At 39.5% G+C, this 23,325-nt stretch overlaps 1 protein-coding gene and 1 long non-coding RNA gene across 5 annotated transcripts in view; one reads left to right on the top strand and one right to left on the bottom strand.

Annotated features, from left to right (window-relative positions):
* Positions 1 to 23,325, bottom strand: part of FARS2 (phenylalanyl-tRNA synthetase 2, mitochondrial) — a 570,273-nt gene that overhangs the window by 261,990 nt on the left and 284,958 nt on the right. The gene's annotated exons all lie outside the window — the stretch shown is intronic.
* On the top strand, positions 7,320 to 17,550 carry LOC106726669. Its single transcript, XR_001362743.1, has 3 exons — positions 7,320 to 7,330; positions 7,617 to 7,619; positions 17,450 to 17,550. It is a non-coding gene; the product is annotated as an uncharacterized LOC106726669 (long non-coding RNA).

The following is a 23,325-nucleotide window of genomic DNA, read 5'->3' as shown; positions in this document are numbered from 1 at the left end:
TCTATATTTTACTATATAGATATAGTAAAAATATCTATATTTTACTATATAGATATAGTAAAAATATCTATATTTTACTATATAGATATAGTAAAAATATCTATATTTTACTATATAGATATAGTCTGATAAGGCCCCAATTGGGGGCGGGGGCAGGGCCGGGGGCCAACCTCCTGCATCCCCTCTCCCCCACCGGCCTCGCCTCCAATCGGCCCCATTGGGGCAGATTGGCTGGACCCCACCCGCGCACTAATTCGTGCACCGGGTCTCTAGTATTAAAGAAAAACAAGAACAACACTAACTCTTCACACCCTGATTCCTGCCACCCTCTGCAGCCTCATCTTCCTTATAAGTTATGCACAAGCCAGATACGTAATTTTAAATTTTCTAGTAGCCACATAAAAAAGGTGAAATAAATTATATTAACATATTTTACTTAACCTAATACATCGAAAATATTCACTTTGTCATATAATCAATATTTTAAAAGTATTACAGAGATAGTTTACATTCCTATTTTGAATTAAGTCTTTGAAAGTTGGAATACATTTTACACTTAAACCTCAATTTGAATGAGCTACATTTTGAGCTGCATTTGAACATATGGCTGTGGCTAGCATGTTAAACAGCAGAGACCCAGTACTAATAAGATTCTTGATACATCTCCCCATGCTCTTTTACGCTTTTGTTCTTTTTTCCAAACTTATTCCTATTCATATTTTGAGATTCAGATCAGACAGCCCTTCTTACCTCCTCACCTGTGACAAGTACAGGCTCATATTCCATTAGCTGCTTGTGTGTTCCACCATCACAACACGTTCCAACACACACTGAACTCATCTCTCTATGTCTGTCTCCAATGCTAGAACTCTAGTTCCTCCAAAGAAAAATCCTACCAGACCTACCCACTTTTATATCTCAAGCACCTTGCAAAATGTTTGTGTACTACAGCAAACAATTAAATCTTTGTTGAATTAAAAAAGAATCAGAATAGCATGTGTACTACTGAAATGAGCTGTCAGTTTAAATTCTGGGTTCCTCAGTAAACATTTCATATCCTTGGTTAACAACAACAACAAATGCGAAGATATATTGCAAATATACCTAATCCTTTTTTTGGTTCTGTTTCAGTGCAGAGTTTACTTATGAAAACATTATACCTGTGTCATAGCTTGAGCAGAATAAAGAAATTTAAACTTTGAAGCTATAAGGGATCTTAGATATGATCTAGTTATTTTACAAATGAAGAAAAAATAGGTAAAAGTGTTTAAACGATGAATATAAATTTACAAAAGTAGCTAACGCAAAACTAGCACCATAACCACGTGCCTAGATCCCTGTAGGTTTCCTTTATACTACTCTGCTTGTGTGGTTTGTCAACTATTCACATTAATCAATGTGTAATTAAACACATTTATAATTAGAGAAAACTTGTACAGTTGAAAATCTAGTTGTTTGTTATTACTGATGTAGTACCTTTCAAGATGGCATGGCAGAAAATATACCACTTAATACATATTCCTTTGCTTCTCCTTCTGTTCATGCCACAGTTCCATAGAGCCGTATGACTAGTTCTAGCCAAAGAAACATGTGCGGAAGCAGCACATGTCACCTCTGGGGTGTAACATCAAGGTACATGGGAGTGCAAGGTACTTTTCTCCCGTGACCCTAGAACCAGTATCAAGATGTCACTGTTACAGGCTGCAATAGGCCTGCTATGCCAAGTTGCCAAATGGAGGGGTAGGCCTCCACAAGAACAAGAAATAAACTTTGGTCGTGCTAAGTATCTGAGATTTTCAGGTTGTTTTTCAATAGCAGAAGTTCATGCTAAATTACCCTAAATAATAACTAACAGAAACCTAAATTACATATCTAAGGAAGTATACCTTGAAATAGAGTACCATGGCAAATGAATTTAATAATGCTAAATACAAACCTACTTTTAACATTTTGTTATTTTTAGCTTAAAATGACATAATCAACTACACATTAAATTGCAGATGTATCAGGTATAAAATCTTGTTAAAGACGTAAATTGTCAATGTAGAAAACACACAGACAAAATCAAATGCTGAATCAAGATTTTAGTACAGATTACTTTTTCTAAAACTGGCAACGTCCTCATGAAATGGCCATACCAGCCTACGGCCCTGAGCCAGGACCTAGAGTTTTCCTTTCACACTGAGATGGTTCCAGGAGGAACTCCTATTGGCATTATGGAACGTCAAGAAGGCTTCTCTCATCACCCCTGAGAGCACTGCTGCATCCCCTTCTTTCTGAAACTATAAAAAGTTTTTATTTACCACTGTCAGAAGTTACCTCTTATGAATTCTACTAGTCGTAATCATTTCCCTATCTATACATGTATTACAATATATCATTAATTAAAGGCCGCAGATGCCATTTGGGGGAGAATTAATGAATCTTCTGACTGTGCATATAAGGATGTCAGTATAAGATTGCATTGAAGCATCTGGAAAGAGTTAGTTAACATCAGAATTTTAGAAAAAAATACTAATTTTTTTAAAAGGCAGAGCTGCTCACGGTGATAGTTATTTTGCAAACTGAAAGCATGATTGCCCTGTGTTTCAGCCAGAAGAGTGTCAGCCAACTGTGGCATGAGTTTCCTGAATGTCTGAATTTTAAATTCATACAGAAAAACTTTAGACATATAGAAGAGATTATCATAGATGCTTAGAGTTGTAAATGCTGCTATGCTTTTCTAAGTAATGAATTAAACTAGATAATTCCCAATTATTATTACAGAGTAACTATGCAAGGCAAGGCTATCCACATCTCTGAGATTATCAGGATTTTGGTCATGTTAATATCCCCTGAAGTACATTTCCTTGCATTAAAAATGTGTACTTGGTTGGAAAGAATTTTATTATAATTCACACAACTTGTTTTAACTAAATGGTTGGCAGACTGCAGATTACTTGTGCTTCATTTAAGAATATGGCTGAATGCATTAGAATTTGCAATACACAGAATTTTCTAAACATCAAAATATATCTGGGACATTCATAGATTCACTTTACCTAATATTTTCCCCTTTCCCTCATTTCTATTTTTATGGGTGCTTTCCTGTTTGTTTGTTTTAGTGTAGGGTGTGTTTTCCTGTAAGCATCCTCATAACTTCTGTGTAACTTGGGAGAACACACATAACCAAATAAAGAGAGAAATGATCACATCTGACTTATCAATAGAGTTTTTAAAAATCTAAAATATACCTCACAGAAGCATTTCTTCTTGATTCTTAGAATTGGTAACAGTTTCTAAAGCCTTCCCCATCCTGGGGACCTGGAGGGACCCTCACTGGCACCTAAGAGACAACTTAAGTAACAGCAATAAGTCCTGAGGACTCAGTGTTCATTGTTTATGGCTGAGGTCTGCTGAAATAGACTGGTACAACAAACTACTTAATGAATAGTAGTTATTATGACAATCATTATCATTCGCATCAACCTAGTCAACCCATCGCCTCCCTAGACAGACAGAAGAGGTTCCTGGAACAGAAGTTCAATAGTAAAAGCCAGAAGTGTAGAGCGGGTTGCAGCACCAAAAAATAAGACAGATAAGCCCTGGATGGAATTTCAGAATCACATACAAACACATTACACAGCTCTTCCCTAGCTAAGTCCCATTCATTCTTCAACCTTAGGCTAAAAATCACCTTTCAGGATGCCTTCCGTGACCCTCTTGGATTAGGATAGGATGCATTCCCTTTCCAATACTTCCACATAAATTTCTATTAACCTTGCTGTATCAGTTATTCACTCAAAAATTGTTAATTGAGCCCTTACTATAGGCCAGGAACTACTCCAGGTAATATGAACACAACATGAACATAATTCTAATGCTTTTCTCGGAGTTCCAATCTCAGTTAATGATCTCATCATTTGGCCAAATGCCCCAAATCTATCTAGACTCTTCCTTCCCATCCTTTTCACATTAAATGAGGTTCTAAGCCTTGCTAATTTTGACCTCTCTCCACCCAAACCACCACTGCCTACCTAGCACAGCTGTCTGCCCTCTCCCCTGGAAACTATTCCCACAACCTCCAGTCCCTATCCTTTGCAACCCAACCTACACACCTACAACTGGAGCTCCTAGAATGAAAATCAGATCGTCATGCTCTCATGTCAAATATGTCTAGAGTTTCCCCAATGTATCTGGTGATTTCCCTTGGTTCCCATATTCTCCCATGTACCTTGAACTTCTGCTATATTAAACTATTTGCAGTTTCCTACATATGTTCTACTTTTTTATGCCTACCAATGACACCTAACATGGTCCCTAGCACTTACTACATGCTTAATACATATATATTGATTACAAGAATGAACAAATAAAGGTATTCATGTTTGTATGCTTACTAGGCCTTCTGTTTGAATTGTCATTTGTCTCCAATTCTCAACATCTTCATCACATTGCATTCCAAATGCCTAGCACAGCATCTGCAACCTAGGAAATGCTAAGTAGTGTTTTTGGAATGGACAAATAATTGATGGACAAATCATCTCCCTTAGCTTAGGACACAAAGTGGAATACAAGCAAGTAGAGAGCAATGGTTTTCCCTTTCATAAGGAATCCCAAAAGCCTTTGCTGTTTCCTTCAGGAACATGAACTATGCAGGTCTTGAGAGGTAAAATCAGAATAACCTATGAGAGCAACCCTGGGAGGGGACATGCCCTTCTTTTTTCATTTTGATTTTAATTCAGCAGATATTGATTGAGGTACTGTAAAGGTAGCACCACATGATGGAAACAGAATTGCCCTGGGAGTCAGAGGACCTGAAGTGAATTCTAGTACTGATTCTACCTCTAATAAGCTGTGTGACCTGGATCCCGCTGTATCAGAAGCCAGCCCACCCCATGGACCTCCTATTTATGTAAGCAATTGAAGTCCCTTTTTCTGCTTTAGTTGGGTTTCTGATGCTTGAAACTAGGAGTGTTGACTAATATCCCATTATTATTGTCTCTTATGGTTGCATTACTATGTGGGTAAGCCAAAAAATGCCATAGATAAAGCATATTTAGATTATAGCAAAGCATTTTGCTTAAGTCTCTTAAGATTTCCTCATAGAGGGCTCAATTGTTCACTTAGTTGGACTTGAAACTTGTGGAACCAATATATGCAAAACTGTTCTGATTAACAAATATGCACCCATGGAGAGAGGTCTCTTGTGTCATGTTACAAGCCCTGAACTGCCCCTAGTCTATTTAAGGTTCCCAGCAGGCATTCAGAGGAATGAGAGGCATGCTTACCAGACTTCTAGGCCTCTCATAGCTGGAAGAAATAGTTAATATAATAGATGTATGAGTCAAATTCAATGGTCTGAAGAGGCCCAAGAGGATGAATTTAATAAGGAAGATAGAGAAAAGGCCCACTTAGGGCCATAGGCCTCTGTAATGACCCTTATCTTCAGTTTTCCCCCAAATACATTTGGAGATATTACCTAGCCTAGGAAATGAGACTCTTCTGTTTTTCTTTTTGATTTCTAATACTTGTAATTAAGTTTCTTGTATATTGAGCACTTTTATTCCATTTTGTAGATAGGGTATTCTTTCTTTCTTTTTTAACCCAATCCCCACCCCTCACCATGTAGCTCAGGGCTAAAAAGGCCACTGGTGGGGAGCAGACGGCCCCAGTTATGCACAAGCATGTGCTCTGGTGCTGCAGTCTGAACCCACACCACCCGCAGGCACAGCGGGGGCTCAACAGCAGCGCGTGGGTATTATTTCTTAATTGTACTGTTCTTAGAGTTATTTGAGAAAGTTGCCCATTTGTAATTAATTAGTTTTTTGATTATTTTGTATTTAAGAGTCTTGAGGCCTTTGGGCATATGTACCTGAAAATTAAAATTTATTATACTAGCATAATGAAATCAAAATGGTTTTATGTAGTTTCATGATTTATATTTGGAAAGTTATTTAAGTATAATTTATAGGTTATTCCTCACAAGCACAACTGCTTTTGTTTTTCTCATTCTCACCTACAAGAAAATCTCAAGATTTCTTAAATCCTGCTCATGTAACACATTATTTGGCATCTATTATTCTTTCTTGTTATTGCTTCCATTCCTCTTAATTACTGGCTTTGACCAGCAAGTCTAGCCAATTTGGCACGGGCACGGGAAACACATTCACCTCCTTGCCTCTTGCCCACTGTGCCTTTAGAGTGAAGGGACCTTCAGTCCTCTCTGAGTTCAGGAGAGTGTGCAAGAAATAAACTCTGGTTCCGATCCTCCTGCCCTCACTAGCCCTGAGAAGAGAGAATAGGAAAACTCATATTGGATTCTAGCCACAGACACGCCTATAAGAAAAGCCCTGCACAGATGGAGGGAGGGTTCAGGGAATTGGCCCAGTCATTAACAAATAGTAGCTCATTTTTCATTTGGATATTATTTTTGTGAGTTCAGATCCCCTGGAAGTGAATCTCCAAAAGATCATGAGGATGGTGGCAGGACTCAAGAATGAAGCTCAGAACCTGTCCTATTACTTATGGAGTCTAGCTCATTGCTTTGTTTCACCATCCACACAGTCACTTTCTCATTCAGCAGATACCGATCAATGTGCCAGACTCTCTACAAGGCACAGAGATGACAAAGATAAGACACAGGCTCTGCACTCAAACAGTTCAAATTCCGCCCATTCATTCTGTCAGACCCCATACACACTGCTTTGGGGAACTTTAGAAGCTTAAAGACTAGGAGGAAAAACAGGCTATGCTATGCTATGCTAATAGAGAGGTTCAGAGAAAGTGTTCTTTGAGGTCTGAACAAGTAGAAACTGCTTTAGCTCCATGGCTCTGAGAGGGTTTCATGCAAGGAAGCTGGAGAGGACGGAATCATGCAGGGAAAAGGCAAAGGGACCCTGTGAGTCCACCCCAAAGTGACCACATCTGCCTGTCCTGAAAACAGTAATGTTTCCCTCTTTAGATAACCATAGAATCACTGAATTTAAAAAAAAAAAAGAAAAAAATGAGGCACTATCTTTGTTTAAAAAGAAAGGGGAGGGGACGGGAAACAAACCAGCTTACCCTTTGCCTTTCCTATAAAACTATATTACTGCTCCTTCTTGCCATCTATCTATCTAATTTCTGTAATCCCCAACCTGACACCGGCAGGCCTCACAAAAAGCTAAAATTAAAATTAACAACATCAGAGCTCCACATTAAATAAGAAAACAAAATTGGGAGACATAATGTATTTTGAGTAAAAGGAAAATAAACCAGAAACTATGTGTATATATAAACATGAGGAGGAATATACATGTGTTATGTGGTGGTATATATAGATACTGTATTGTGGATAATGCTCTTCCCAGTAACCTGTTTAAAAAACACACACACACACAAAAAAAAACCCCAGTACACTGCAGCAGGTATCCGCATAAAGAAGCCACCCACTTCCCGAGAAGAGTCCTGATGCTCTGCCTACCCTCCTTATGTCCCATTACTTCACAGCTCCAGCAGCAAGCTTGATGTATTACCCTCCTGACATCTTTCCTCACTCATCATCTACTCCCTGGGAAAGTAAGTCCCTTAGATGCCATAAGAACCCCTCACCAGATCCTTAAGAACCCACTTTCCATGTACCTGCACCTTTGGAGTCTGTCCCCCATTTTCTGAGCTCCATCTAAATTGTAAAAACTGCCCTAACTGGTTGGCTCAGTGGATAGAGCATTGGCCTGTGAACTGAAGGGTCCTGGGTTCGATTCCGGTTAAGGGCATAATGCTGGGGTTGCAGGCTCTATCCACAGTGGTGGGTGTGCAGGAGGCAGCCAATCAATGATTCTCTTTCATCACTGCTGTTCCTGTCTCTCTCTCTCCCTTCCTCTCTGAAATTAATAAGAATATCCTATATAATAAAAGCCTAATAAGCTAAGTGTCTGACAGTTCGACCAGTCGCTATGATGTGCACTGACCACCAGGGGGCAGACGCTCCAACTGGTAGGTTAGCTTGCTGCTGTGGTCTGGCTGATTGGGCCTTGGCGAGATGGCCGGACACGCCCTGGAGCCCTCCTGCAGTCCCTCCCCGGCCCCTATCATGCAGCAGTGGGGACCCTCGGCCTAGCCTGCACCCTCTCGCAATCCGGGACCCCTCAAGGAATGTCGGAGAGCTGGTTTCAGCCCAATCCCCACAGGCCAGGCCGAGGGACCTCACCAGTGCAGGAATCCGTGCACCAGGCCTCTAGTATTTAAAATAATAAATAAACAAACAAACAAACAAACAGTGAAAAACAGAACCACATTTGTTCTGTCACAATTAGCTCATTTCGCCAATATGCTTACTAAAATTTCTTTGTGAATTTTCATCAGCTACATCATGTGAGCTAGAAACCATTTACCGGACAGAGATCCAGCTGAAATCATGGGTTGTTCTGGAGTTCCATGCTAAGGAAGGCTGAAGGAAGTGGAACTGCCAATTGTTCCTCTAAAAGACTTGTTAATTTCATAATGCCCTCTTATTTCCAATGATAGCACTGTGATTCAAGCTCTCTTGCTTCATGGTTTGGGATACCTTCCCTCTCCTCATCCTGCACACTGCTGCCTGGCTGATCCTCTGATCACTTACTGAATCCTCTTAAACCCATGCCCAAGGACCTACATGCTCTTAACTGCCACCAAAGCCAATTTCCTAATTTTACCCTCCAGGGCTCAAGTCGGATGTCTGTCTCCCTTTTGCCTCAGCTGCCTCCAGCACTGCTCACACTCTCTGAGCTCTCCTCCCTCCCACAGGCTCTGCTCCCATATTCTGCAGGGGACCTCCTCATGGCCCACAGATTCCCCACTGGGCACTCCACATTCTGTCCACCATTCAATCTGTGCTGCCAAATACTCACTCACTTCCAGCTCATTTCTTGCTGAATATCTGCTCACCTTATAGATTCAAATGGTAACAAAAAAAAAAAAAATAAGTTAGGCTAAAGACTATAAGAGAGATCCTGCTGAGAGGAATTCACTTGGGGGATGATTCTCTCTTAGACATGGTTTCCTAAGTGATACCACATCTCAAAACATGGACCACCTAAACTCAAGGCAAAAAGGCTCCTGTCTCCTTGTACATGGCAGTTACGGTTTATATCACACACTTACCTGTTTTCACGGTACTTTATATTTTTGCCCGTTATCTCCTCAAGCAGTTTATAAGTCCCCATTGGGATATGGAATATGCATTGCAGTGCTAGGGAGTAAGGAGAGGAACTAAAAAATAACTGATTGTGAGATACAGAAGTATATCCTCCTTTAATAAAACCTAATGACTTCTTCACTTTCCATATCTATATAAGAAAAACCAGAACTTGCTTACCAGATAGTGTGGATTTGGGAAGAAAAAGGCAACAACTCTGGAGGAGCATAGTCTGGGCATGTCTGTCCAGCCTCAGATACCCATTTGGATGGTCAGGGCTCTAACAGACTGAATGTTTATAAATATACTGTTCTGGGAACTGCTGTACTTTCAAAAAAATAACAAATCTTACTGTAAAATCCCTAAGAAAAAAAAGCTAAAATATGTTCTCCCTGGTTTTGTCTTCCTTCTCTGTTCCTCTGCTCTGTTTGGTCTTCTCTCCACATGTCATCACGATGTGCCAGCACCGCCCTCGGAGCCCGACCTGCTTCGTGATCGCAGAGATCACGGACTGCCAGGCCAGCCACTGGAAAATGATCGTGCTTTGAGAAGTAAGCTCCAATTATAACCTCAGCCTCTCTTGAAAGGTATTATCATATTCTCTTAAAACCATCTCGAGACCCTCCTTCCCCCACATATTCCACCCCAACCTACCAAATTGCTCACTCTTGTCTGGTACCTTTCACTTCTAATTGCTTTTCCAAACATAAATGAAAGTACTAAATATTAATAACTGGAAGAAGAGATGAAAAGGAATATGCTTCAAACTCATTTTTAGCCATTTTAAGTCAAAAAGAGCAAAATGTCAGCCTTAAAAAAAAACAACTTCTTTTTTATGAATTGGTACTATATAGGCAAGAAATAATGCCTCAAACCCCAAGTGGATTTTGAACATAAACATTTCAGTTATGTGTCCAGTTTCTAAGTCAGTGTTAGCCAGTATGACCACATTAACAGGAAAGCTAGTCAGGAAAAGCAGAGGCAAGTAACTGCTATTGTCAACCACACTGCTAATGTGTTAGGTGCCATCAATGTTTGGCTGCCAAGTTCTGAAACCTCTGTCTTTGAAAGTCTGCAAGCACTGTATTCACAGAGAAGGTAGGTGGCAGAAAAAGGCTGGAGAGGTCAGGTGTCTGTGTGAATCAGTTTTTAGAAAGATCTGAAACGCCAAACAGCAGTGTGTGTGCACTCCAATGTGTAAAGCTGGAAAAAAGTAATGCTGGGTTGAAAAATCAAAGCCACTTACAGTAGATACACATCCAGGAAAGAGGGGCAGTCTTTAAATATATAGTTAGCTTTTTAGCCTCTCCATGTTGAAAGCTCCGAATTGCCAAGAGCAACACCAAAGATTTATTGTTATAGTCAGATTTCTCCTGCTATCATATTGTTCCCAAACTTTCAGAGGAATTTTTCAAAAGCGATTTTCACAAATGCCTAAGTGACTAACCACTGCATGAAGGCTTTGTTCACTTGTTGCCACATCTCCTAGCTAAATCTGCTCTGTCCATCCAAAAACAGACCCTTCCCAGGTCCAAAGCATTATTAGTAATGTTATCAACAGGTATTAAGAACTCTAGCTGACCATTTGGAAAAGCTATCTGTAGAATGATACATTAGAAAGCTTCAGGCAGTGGTGGGAGATTCTAGAAACAAAAACACGAGGAGGGGCTCACAGAATCGTACACAGAAAACGGCTGTTATGACAAGTGGTGCACTAGGGACTGGCTGGATTCACTCCTCTGCCTTACCCCAGGCCCACGCTCTCTACTTGACCATCTGAACGCTGGCTGGCATTCATTAATCTTGAGAGTTTAGGTTTAGATTTATGGTGGGGTGCGTGGCCTTGTGTTTCCATCTGAAGAGAAATTCCAGTAGAGCAACTCTGACCTCCTACTCTACCCATTATTGAATCCTTGTTGCAGGAGTAAGTTAGCTGATTGGTCCATATTTCTGGGTGGGATGGAACTAATATATTAAAAGACTTCAAACATTAGGAATTTGCTTTTTTCCTATGCTTACACCTCAACCAGATGAGAGACTAGGCCTGTTATGCCAACCCCGCCCGCCCTTTAGGTGGGCTGCAGAAGAATGAAGGAGGTGGCAGGAAGTGATAGTGCATCCTCTTAGATGGAGATGTAAAACCAGGTTGTCCAATCAGCTTAGGAGAAATAAAATTGACATTCGCTTTCATCCATGTGCTTTGGTGTCTTATTCTTAATTTACTATAAACTCAGGAGGATAAGAAATGACTCTGGCTGCAATTGATAGCAATTAAACTTGAATTCACAAAAGCAAAAGGTTAATTTACTATAAAAATGTTCAGGCGACAGGTGGAACTAAGGGAAGCCTCAGGAAAAACTGCACCCGGGAAATTAAATCTTATTCTGCCTCTCATTTTGCATCTTCTTTCTTCTTTTTCTCTCTGTCTATTGACTCTCAAGTCCAAAGTATGAAACACATGGCGACCAAATGCTCCCTGGCTTCACTTATGATAGCTTCAGGCACTGAAAAGAGACTGCAAAGTCGGTTGTCTTAAATCCAAAACTCCTCTGCAAAATCTGTATTGCCCCAACCCTGTCAACTGTCTCGGATGGAGTGGGGCTACTCAATTCTGGAAGAGGGTGTGGTGGAGCAAGCTGGCTAAGGCACAACTAGCCTGAGGACCATGCTGGATGGGTGAAGGAACCCCAGGGGAAGAGTCTCTGAGACAGCAATCCCTTTACAATCTGACCTGACATGATGAATCCTGCCATGTTTCAAGCCTAAAGATTCACCAAAGCTATGAATGAATAAAACATCCATATAATTTATTATTTAAACCAAGTCCATTTTGAGAGTGAAAATAGGTGTTGCAGATAATTAAATTTATTTTTTTTAATAATTGCTTATTGAAAAACTAGTTTTCTTATATTAATGGATCTACAGAATCACTTTATTCAGAAACTATTTCCAAAAAACAAAATTCTTTATAAAAAAAGAAAGGTCTGTGTATATTAAAGCAAAATAGAATAATTTCTGTTAAGTTTATGAACCTTTAAAAGTAATATAATCAATAATTGGTCTTGGCATATATTTACAAACTTTGTTCAGTTTCATAACTGTACATTTTTTATTTCATCTCTAGTGTTTTTCTAAAAGTATATGCTTTCAATATGACCTCAGCATTTAATTTTTTGTTAGGAAATTGCCTGCAGTCTTCTTTGAAGTTAAATTTTGTACAACTTGAGATTGTTGGCACCTTCAAAAGACTCTTCTGTGAAGACCACTCTAGTTTTGACTTTTAAAAACACCCTTTGAGATCGTATGACATGCTCAGAGCAGGTCCTACCAAATAGGGAATATTATCAATTCTATTTTTTAATGTAGTGCATAAATATTTCAGCCATAATACTTTCAAAGGAACTGTCACTCTGCCTCAATTCAGAGGTCTTTAACAACTATGCTAACAAGACCAGGCTCTCCATATAAATTGTCTCTATTAATGATTCTTTTGAATGTTTTGCCAAATTTAAATGATGCAATATTATAAACCATCTCAATGTCATTCCATTGTGCCACAACATAATATTTTTCCAATTAAGTACAGAAGTTACAGAAAAAAAAATTCTTTCCATAGTAGAGCTATTCTAAATCAGAATTACAGAATTTAAAAATTAAATTTTGTGGACCATTGGGCCCTCATCACATACATTTTTCAGTCCCTGCTTGCTTTTGTGAGAATATATTACAGTATCTTCTCACTTTCAGGCCTCGTTCTTTAATTCCAATTCTCTAAAAGCTTCAAATGCTGATGCTTTTGGTGTTCCATTAATTGAAAGCTTTTATTAAAGATTTCCAACTGGTTCTGGGGGAAAAATGCAGACAAATGTAAAGGAATCGTACTTTCAATAATGAATAGTTAGGAAGATACAAATTAGTTTTTCAAAGCCTGGGACATTGTTAAAATTCAGCTGATGAGAGGCAGGCAGCAAAGAGAGCAAGTATGTTCTTGCCAAACTGATGTATTTTTTTGAAGCTTTGTTGCAAAAATATTATAGTGAGATATGTATGTATGCATATACATATGTGCATACATACATGTATATATTACTCATACTCAATTCCAAGAATATTTCTGCTTCACTTTTCGAAATTTAGTATTAGAAGTGTTAGTTTTATTAAAACACTGTACTCCACAAAAACTTAATATATTATCATTGCAAAACTAAATAACTTGTCCATAAATGTTGAATTTTTGGATTGGAATTACAATTGCAAGTACAATAACATCAGATGTGTTCCCTTAGACAGAATAAACTTCTGAAAGCTTTCCTTTGATCTCATGATTTGGATGAGAGAGAAAAAAATGGAAAAATTATTGAAATTAATTTAATTTTCTACTTATGTATCTAAGATGACACTGATATAAAACTGGTATGATTGCAATTGTTTGTAAAATTCTCTTGCTAATGGAGCCAAGATATTAACAAGTACAACTACAGTTTTTACTTGTATATAAGAAAACTTAAACTCCAAAATGAGTGAAATTAACTTAGAACAACAGTTATTTGACCTAAATGAAAAGCCATTCTTCAAAAAACATTATGTAAAAGTGCCACATGTGTTAAACTCTCTTCTCTGGAATGATTAGGATAGATGCCAATGCTCTGCAACAGATGTATTTCTTTGGGTTTTCTTATGGTCAGTGACACTGTTATGGCCCACATGTGAATGGTTAATATCGACAGGGTACACATTCAGTATCAACTTTCTTGAAAAATGGAAATCTGGTAATTCATTTTTTCTTAAAAAGGGCACTTTTTTGGTAAGGAAAGCATAACTGCTACTAAAGGGTTTATTAAAAAATTACTAAAAAGTAAAATAAATGAATTGCTTCAGAGTTATACAATGTGCCAACCCCACATAGCAAGTACTACTTTCTGTACCTATAGGTTTGAGTGCACAACTGTCTGCTTCTTTCCTGTACACATTTCAACCTACAATTTGTTATAATTCTCACTGCCCAAGCTGACTGAAGGCCAGTGGTGCAGGTGTCCTGGAAGCTATGAAATGGGCCCTGGCACAGTTGGCTGATAGACCACATAGCTGGCAAAGATAACAGTTTCTAATACTTTCCCACCACCATGCTGGACTGGGAGGAGTTGACTGCCCCAGCTAGTAGTGGCTTGGTGCATTCGTTGAGAACACCCTGCATGCCATCCTTAAAGGGCACTGTTGAATAAGTTGCATCTTGAAAGGCTTGGGGAAAGACAGGAAGGTTATTGTTGATCAGATTAAGATTTCATAGAGAATGCAGTTCACTGCTCATGTATCTCATATACTACTAGAGGCCACCAGAGCAGAGAGGGAAGTACAAAGCTACAACCAGTGAATGCATGAATGGGTGGAAAAGAAACTCCATGTGTCTCTCTCTCTTTCTCTCTCTCTCTCTCTCCCTCTCCAAAATCAGTAAATGAAGGGATTAAAGAACATGTATGCATAGCCCATGGTCACAGATAATAGTGTGGGGAGGGCTTTGTGGGGGGAGGGAATGGGGAACATCTGCAATAGTGTCAAAAACAACATATAAAAATCAATACAATTTGCCAGCCGGTGTGGCTTAGTGGTTGAGCGTCAACCCATGAACCAAGAGGTAATTGGTTTGATTCCTGGTTAGGGCACATGCCTAGGTTGGGGGCTCAATCCCCAGTGTAGGGCATGCAGGAGGCAGCCAATCAATGATTCTCTCTCATTAATGACATTTCTATCTCTCCCTCTCCTTCTCTCTTCCTCTCTGAAATCAATAAACATATATCTTTTAAAAAGCAATACAATTCAAAGGAAAAGTAAACTAATTAAATCTTGGAAACTTTTTAAATGAGAAATCCAAGACAATGTTAATTTGGAAGGTATAAAGGCATAAACTGGGGGTGTCCTGAGCAAACTGACATGTGCGGGGGTCACCCTTCAATAAACAACTGCTAAGAAAATGTAATTGAGCCTGGCTGGCGTGACTCAATGGTTGAGCGTCAACCTATGAACCAGGTGGTCACAGTTCAATTCTCAGTCCGGGTATATGCCCAGGTTTCGGGCTCAATCCCCAGTGGCAGGTGTGCAGGAGGCAGTCGATTGATGATTCTCTCTCATCTCTGTTGTTTCTCTCTCTCTCTCTCTCTCTCTCTCTCTCTCTCTCTCTCCCCTCCCCTCTGAAATCAATAAAAACATATTTTAAAAAAAGAAAGAACATGTAATTGGCATAGCCAAAAGTCGCAGAGTGAGGACTTCCTAACGATAAGGCATATGTGAAGAGCTTCACAGGAACCTCCTATCTAATGCCCCCGTGAGCACAGCTATGAACTGGGTCTTGTTTCTTCAGCAGACTGATTTCCTTCCGTTTTCTTAGTGCAAAGCTGAGGAACTCAAGGCATTACCCAAGTCTCTGAGGTCTTTGAAAGAGACCGATCATCTCTCTCTCAGGGATTTGGATCTTGAGTAAAACGTCACAGGGACAAAAAGTGCTTTCTTTTAAGTCATTCGGTGGCACCACCTTGGAGGGGCTGTCCTAGAGCCCAGCGCCACCCTGGTTCCTATCCTTGAAGACTCACTATTTGAATCCTCACTAATTCTATGAATTACTCAGTGTCCTGTTAATACATTCCAATCCACCTCCTTTCCATTTAAGTTGCCACAATTGGTTTCTGTAGCTTACAACCAAAGCTCCCAGACTCCCTCAGAAATGAAATCCACGTCTGTCTGACTCCAAAGTCCATGCTCTTATCATAGTAGCCTGGTATTTCCTTAGCCACCATCTGTGCCAGACAGGCCCCCACTTGGCTTTGCCCTGACAGGAACACACTGGAAGGAAACAGCACAGACCTCTCCTGAGGAAGCCTCCTCTTGAGCACATGGCTTTGCCCCATTCTTGCCTGGTTCGGCTAGCCTTGATTTCCCCTGGGCTGTCCGGGAGAGACACTTTTTAATGTGTTATCTTCTTCCTTAAATCTTATTTAGTCTGCATTCTGCTTTAACAAAATCACAGGCAGCTATAAGCAGCCTTGAGAAAAGCAGTATTTCTATGAATACTTTCTCAGCCTCCACATCAGCCTCTTTCTCAAAGATGCTGATGAAAAGGCAGTACCCAAGTGGCCAGAATTTCTCACTGTACCGCACACACTTTTCCAAGCTGGAGAAAATAAAGTTTCCTGGAGGAGAGGAGGGAGGAAAAGGGTAACACAGCTGAATAACAGAGAATTGGATCACATACCCAACAGGCTTTTCAAATGATGTCAAATGGCAAAACTGCTGATGCAAAGAATCATGTAAAAATTATATCTTCATAAAAAGACACATTTGCAAAGGACACTGCCTCTAAAATTGCTACCTCAGCATGGTACAACTGGCACTTACTTCTGCCAAAATTTCAGATGCTCCTTATAATCATTTACCCAGAGGGAAGAGAAAAGGCACTGAGAAGGAAACAAGCACATCGAGAAAGCTGAAAACCAACACAAAATGAACAGGAAATATAAGTCATTGCTATACCCAAAGTTTAAGTAGCTAGTGACTACTGTTTGAGTCAGCTTTAGTCTTTCAAAGTAAAAGAGAAACATAGGATCTCATCATACATATTCTGGCACCCAGAACTGGATAAATGGCTTTGTACCAGTTTTCTATTTCTGCACCAATGACATCAGCAAGCTAAAGGAACCAAACTGGGAGAAAATGATCCCAAAGTCTGGACTACAGCAAACACTGAGAACTCTATGAGGAACTTAGAGGAAGTGTGGATTTTCTACAGGCCTATTTTCTGACTATATATAATTTAGAGCAGTTACCATAGTTACAATCCATTTAACTCACTCATCTTATGGATGAGCATGTTGAGGCCCAGAGAGATTAGCTTACTTGCTCCAAGGTCACAAACCCAACTGGTGGTAGATCTGATATCAGAAATCAAGCCTCCTAGTCCCATTCTCAACTACTCTTTCCTTTTCACCGAGTTGCCCTCGTTCACATGAGTTAGGTCTGAAGAATTCTCGTGATTGAACATGGGGCCACCAGTTCCGGTCAGGTCTGTGCAAGCCGTGTGCGCACACCCGCAACCATGTCTAAGGGACCTGCAGTGGGCATTGATCTTGGCACCACCTACTCTTGTGTGGGTGTATTCCAGCATGGAAAAGTGGAAATAATTGCCAACGATCAGGGAAACTGAACCAACCCAAGTTATGTTGCCTTTACTGATACTGAGTAATTGATCAGTGATGCTGAAATGAATCAAGTAGCAATGAATCCTACCAACACAGTCTTTGATGCCAATCGCTTGATTGGACATAGATTTGATGATGCTGTTGTCCAATCTGACCTGAAGCATTGGCCTTTCATGGTGGTGAATGATGCTGGCAGGCCCAAGGTCCAAGTAAAATACAAGGGAGAGACAAAATGCTTCTCTCCATTAGAGGTGTCATCCATGGTTTTGACAAAGATGAAGGAAATCACAGAAGCCTACCTTGGGAAATCGTCAAAAGCTTGATGACAAGGGCAAAAGGAGAAAAATGCAGAGCCTAAAATCTCTACCACTGAAATAAACATATCATCTAAGGTAAACTAGAACCAACTCCTTTATTATCAGAGCAGGTTGTATTCCCAATTTAGAACTCTAAAATATTTTTTAAAAAGTAACCACTTCTTATCCTTTAAAATTGGTTTGTTTTTAAAATATATTTTAATTATTTCAGAGAGGAAGGGAGAGGGAGAGAGAAACATCAATGATGAGAGAGAATTGTTGATTGGCTGCCTCCTGCACGTTCCCCATTGGGGATCAAGCCTGCAATCCAGGCATGTGCCCAGACCTGGAATCGAACCATGACGACCTCCTGTTTCATAGGTCCACAATCAACCACTGAGCCACACTGGCTGGGCTAAGATTTGTTTTAAATCCCATTCAGTGAAACTACAAGTAGTATGGAATTGCCTAATTCAACAAACATTTAAGCCCTAAACACCTCCAGAGAGACCCCATGCCCCCTAGAGTCCCCAGCACAGCAGCTAAAGCAGATGGGTTTGACAGAGGTTTTATCCCTCTCCAAACTGGCTCTAGAGCTGTATAATTAGCTACACGATCCCTAAATTATAGCAGTTTGGGGAAAGGGGACTGAAAACTATTTGCTTGTTCACAATGAACTATAATGTAAAATACTTAATTGGCTTCAGATGCTCTAGCTCCTAAAACAATGAAAGGTTAATGAATTACTTATTTGGGGTAGAAGAAAATAAATTAAGGATTACACCTTTAAAGTAGACATTTTCTAAAATTCTACTTAAGATGATACTATGAGTAATAAGATTACCTATATCTGCAGCTCTCACTCAGAATAACTTTGTGGAAAACACTTAAAATATATTTAGGAAATTGTAAGTAGTCTGAATGACATAACTGGCATTCACTTACAATGTTAATACCTTACTAGTTGATACAGGCTTTTTACTGAAGGTGTGAAATAATGTTTGGTAAAACATTTTGATATCTATTGTTAGGAAAAGAACACAATGTTCCTTTTACTCATTTTTCTGACATTTAATCCATGACAGTCAATCATTTAAGATACCATTTACTTTTTCCTTCATCTCGCATTAAGACTTTCACTCTCAATAGGCTTGGCAAAAAGGCCTGCTCTTCAGACCCCTCAAGACTCAGCTGACACCCTCCCGCCCTAGCATTGATTTCCTCCTCCACATGCACTGGAGACTCCAGGAAAAGGTATCATAAGTTCAAACATTTTTCATTTCTAACACGGATTCGGTCATTTCAAATAACATCTAAGTATATAAAAGCCTAAGCGACCATCCGGCCATTCGACCGTCTGACCTGTAGCTATGATGTGCAATCACCACCAGGGGGCATACACTCAATGCAGGAGCTGCCGAGCTGCGGTGACTTGGCAGCTGCAGTTCTTGGGTGATGCACCCTGAACCAGAGAAGAGGGAGCCCGATTCCAGGATACATCACCCAAGAACCACCCTCTCACAATCCAGGATCCCTCAGGGGATGTCCTATCCCCACAGGCTAGGCTGACAGACCCCACCGTTGCAGAAATCCATGCACTGGGCCTCTAGTATTATAATAACAACTACATTTACTGTTATGTTATGTAACAATAATGATGACATCATCATTCTTTTTAGTAGGAATTTGGAGTTTTTAAAATCTTCACCTACAAGACTTCTTTTACCTCTCAGTACTATCCTATAAGGGAATTATTCTTAATTTCATATTTCCATTAAACACCATTCAGTCACGAGATTAGAGTTTGAGCTGAACTGTGCACCCTCCATTCATATGTTGAAGTCCTAACCCTCAAATCTGACTGTATTTGGAGGCAGGGTCTTTAAAGAGATAATTAGGTAAACTGAGGTCACTGAATTAGACCCACATCCAGTAGGACCAGTATCCTTACATGGAAAGATTAGGACTCAGACAGGCCCGGAGGGAAGACAGAAGACACAGGAGAGGACTCAGAAAAAACAACCCTTGCTCTCGCCAGGTAGCTTGGTTGGTTAGAGCATAGTCCTGATGTATCAAGGTTGCAGGTTTGATCCCTGGGCAGGGCATATACAAGAAGCAACATATGAATGCACAAATAAGTAGAACAACAAATGGATGCTTTTTTCTCTCTCTGCCCCCCCTTCTCTCTCTCTCTCTCTCTTCCTCTCTCTCTCTCTCTCTCTCTCTATCTATCTCTTGCTCTCCTTATATTAGTAAATAAAAATTTGAAAGAAAAAACAACAACAACCCAACCCTGTTAACACCTTGATCTTGGACTCCAAAACTCTGAGGAAATAAATTTGTTTTTTTATCTACCCAGTCTGTGGGACTTTGTTATGGCAGCTCTAGCAAACAAATACACCCCTTATTGCCTATATGTTAAACACATCCCCAAACTCTTCCTACTTTGCTGAAAAAATATTCTGAATGCTAAACATTTAGTAAAATCTCACTTTTAATAATCTTAGACCTACTCCTATAATTCCAAACCCCAAGTCATCATCTAAAATCATCTAAGTGACAAATGACCCACTTGAACAATATGCTCTGCTACACAGCAACCAGAAAAACAACATGTTCAGAAACTGAATACCAAGTAGAGTGAAACTAACAATCCCCCCTAAAAAGAAGATAAGAAGGAAAGGCATACAGAGTTTTACATGGTATGGACAAAGTAATTGGGGAAAAAGTCAGCAGAGGAGTCAGCTGGTGGGGCAGGGATCATAGTACAAAACCAGGTCATAGTAATTTGGGGAGAGCGGTGTCACTGATGATTTTAATGAAATGAGTTTTTTAAAATATATTTTTATTGATTTCAGAGAGGAAGGGAGAGGGAGAGAGAGATAGAAACATCAATGATGAAAGAAAACCACTGATTGGCTGCCTCCTACATGCCCCCTACTGGGGATTGAGTGGCAACCCAGGCATATGCCCTTGACAAATCAAACTTGGGACCCTTCAGTCCACAGCCCAACGATATATCCACTGAGCCAAACTAGCCAGGGCGAAATGAGGGTTTTTGTTTTTGATATACAGAAAGGAGTGTTAGGAACTAAACATCAGGCCAAAAGAAATGTTTTGCCAAATTTAAGAACATGCAGAAAAGGCATGATCTTGAGAGAAACAGTCTTCATGATATATTTATCATTGTGCTATATTAAGCAAACAAATAAATAAGGACATACTGTTATTGGAAAAGCTAACTATTCTGGTAGCTTCTGAATATGCCATTGGAAGTCCAAAGAATCAATTCCTTCTTTACATCTATTCTCATATGGTTCCAGTTGATATTTCAATAAACAAGAAAACTATTTCTCTTTCTTTTCTTCTTTGATGTATTTTTGAGGCTATTTTGCTACCGTATAGTATCTATTTAAGTACACAGAAAGTAAAAAAGTTAAATTATAGATGAAACATGAAAATTAGAAGATACTTTAGAGGTCATCTCTGCCAACTGTTTATCTAAAAATCTACTGCCAATTCTTGTGATTTAAAAAAGCTACTAGAATATTAAGCATGAAGTGGCTGGTTACAGATCTATATACGTCATTTATCCACGCTAGCCCTGGCTCTTCCTCCCACAGGTAAGTGGCCAGTGTATTGAATACACCCTATGCCTAGCCTATCTCAATATCAAGGTATAAGAAGTACCTAACTTTAGAACTTGCTGATAAAAGTAAAAAATATATATAAAACCTGAATGTTTATAAGGTTCTCATTTCATTCATTCATCATTCAATCATTTATCAAACACCTATTGAGAGTTTAAAATATGCCAGGCATAGGTCTATGCACTAAAGATGCAATAGTTAAGAGAGAGTTTAAGTAAAAGTAATATCAAAGTTAAGGGCTGGTTAGCTGCTCAATTAGGGTCTAACAATGCTGCAATATGTTAAGAGGATCACTCTTCTAGTCCTTGTAATCCTCTTAGTTCTGTACTCTGGGCAACCAGTTAACTAAGGCTGATACAGGAGTTGTAATCTATTTACTGGTCCTGCTTAGAACATGAGAATTTAAATAAAAATCTCTTTCAGATTCCAAACAGTTCTATTTAGGTTTCTGCTCTTGATTACTTCACCTGGGAAGATAATTAACATGGATGAGGCCAATTAAGAGTGACAAGAACTATCACTTCAGTATTACTGGTTTGATTCTGGATAAAACTTAACAAATAATCTTCTGGCCCAAATAAAAGAACAAATTTGGAATAAATACCCAAAGGCCTAAGGGTTTATGTTCCATTAGAAACCCTTTACCCTGAATAGCATGCTTCCATTTTCTCTTCCTATCTCCAGATTTTTTTTCCCCACCTTTTCGTGTTTCTATTAGACTAGCCCCCGGAAGCATCGACAGAACAGAGGCAGTGTTCACATTTCCAATTCACTTTTAATTATAGAAAACAGTTGGCGAAATATCCAAACCCCTTGTACAATTTCTTCTGGTTCCACAGGGAGCACAAAGACTTACTGAGAGAGAATAAGAGAGAAAAATAATAAACTTAGAGAATTATGACAATGCAGAAAAGGAAAGAAAAGATGAAACAGGCAGAAAACAATGACAAATTTACATCTTCCAGCTGGCATCAAAAACTAAAAATGTGCATTCTAATTTAAAGTGGCTACAATTTTTACTCCTTCTATAGTTTAAAAAAGATTTTATTATTTGAGAGGGTAGAAAATGAAGGTGATGAAAAATAGGGAGGGGAAACAAGGTTTGCCACTCCAGCCAACCTTTGTCACCCAGAACGCAGAGCCTCCCACATGTAGTCATTTTAAGAAGTATGTTCCAAAGAGAAAAGCAATTACCCCTTAAATGGGCCAATATGTCCATTTGTTTGAAAGGGTCAAAAAGAAGGAAAAGATTAATCTGAACTATATGGAAGCAAGTAATAGAGTTATTCTCCCTTGCTGTTTCCTCACCTAGCTTTCTTTTGACATTTTAAACAATTAGAATACCTTGAACACTTTAGCTTTAGGGGGTAGGGGTGGGAGAAGGCAAGAGAAAAAGAAAAATAATACAACCTCTTAGTATAGACCAGTGGTTCTCAACCTTGGCTGCACATTAGAATCACCTGGGAATCTTTTTAAAATCCTGATTTCTGGGCCTCATCCTCCGGAAATTCTGTTTCTTTGTTATGGGGTGGGGCCACAACATTAGTAACAAAGAAACAGAATTTCCAGAGGATGAGGCCCAGAAGTCAGGATTTTAAAAAAGATTCCCAGGTGATTCTAATGTGCAGCCAAGGTTGAGAACCACTGGTATAGACCATAGACTATGTTTGAAATTTCATTCATCAAACATGTGAACCCAGGCAAGCAATATGGCAAAGGAGACACTGGAAAAGTAAAAAAGGATAAAATGTAAAAGGTACAACAGAGGGAACACCTAAAGTCTAAAGGATGGTAGTGGAGAAAAGAGAATTAACAGGCATGAACCTACTGTAATTCATGGTTTGCCCATCCACTAGACGACTGGCCTCCCAAACATCCATCCTATCTAATAACAGAGAAACATGGTAATTAACCATAACTTCGCTACCCTTCCCATTGGCTAATCAGTGAGATATGCAAATTAACTGCCAACCAAGATGGCGGCCGGCAGCCAGGCAGCTTGAAGTGAACAGGAGGCTTGCTTGCTTCAGTGATGGAGGAAGCCAACGTTCCCTGCC

The sequence above is a fragment of the Myotis brandtii genome, unplaced genomic scaffold (genome assembly GCF_000412655.1).
Source record: "Myotis brandtii unplaced genomic scaffold, ASM41265v1 scaffold300, whole genome shotgun sequence".
Taxonomy (NCBI): Eukaryota; Metazoa; Chordata; class Mammalia; order Chiroptera; family Vespertilionidae; genus Myotis; species Myotis brandtii.
The sequence above is the reverse complement of the archived record's forward strand: the minus strand, read 5'-3'. Positions and strand labels throughout refer to the sequence as shown.